This window comes from Octopus bimaculoides, chromosome 6 (genome assembly GCF_001194135.2).
Source record: "Octopus bimaculoides isolate UCB-OBI-ISO-001 chromosome 6, ASM119413v2, whole genome shotgun sequence".
NCBI classification, from domain to species: Eukaryota; Metazoa; Mollusca; class Cephalopoda; order Octopoda; family Octopodidae; genus Octopus; species Octopus bimaculoides.
In genome coordinates this window covers 10,701,461-10,702,157 of record NC_068986.1, presented here as the reverse complement: position 1 = coordinate 10,702,157, position 697 = coordinate 10,701,461, and the positions used below count along the sequence as shown (strand labels likewise).

At 44.6% G+C, this 697-nt stretch overlaps 1 protein-coding gene across 11 annotated transcripts in view; it reads left to right on the top strand.

Annotated features, from left to right (window-relative positions):
* The window catches only part of LOC106870442 (dedicator of cytokinesis protein 3), a 274,705-nt gene that overhangs the window by 216,354 nt on the left and 57,654 nt on the right, over positions 1–697 (top strand). The gene's annotated exons all lie outside the window — the stretch shown is intronic.

Below are 697 nucleotides of genomic sequence, written 5' to 3'. Positions count from 1 at the left end.
GAGGGATTTAGTTGAGAAAATTGACCCCAGGACCCATTTTTATAAGTCTGGAACTTATTGTATCGGTCTCTGTCACCAAGATGTAAACAAACCAACACCTGTTGTCAAACAGTGATGAGGGACAAAGATACGCACACACACATGAGAAGCTTCAGTGAAACTGAACCTGGAACCATGCAAACTTGGAAGGCAAACTTCTTTCCACACAGCCACATCTGTGCCTTAGATGTCTTTTTTTTTTTAATCTTTTTGAGACAGTAAAGTTGTGAGGTTTGACTGCTATTTCTAACAGGCTGAGCAACCACATTGAGGCTCTCTTGCTTAATAGAGGGAAGAGGTACCACTGTTACTGCTGTGGAAGGCATGCAGGTAATGATGTGTCCCCTTTTATAAAGCCCTTTCCCTCTTTCCTGTAATCAAATCAATATTTTCCATCTGGTCGGTTCCAGAGGAGTGAGCGGGGAGTTTTTCTCAGGCCAGTGGTGGTTTGTGTGGACATAGCTGACCGAGGTCAGCTCACCAACCACTTCTACCCCACATACCAATGAATCATTCTCTTTCCTTCTTTTTCCTTTTCTCTCTTTCCTTCTCCCTCACCATCATCACCACCATCACCATTGGTTTCATCATCACTGCTACCACCACCACCACCACCACCACCACCACCACCACCATTATCATTGCTACTACCATCGTC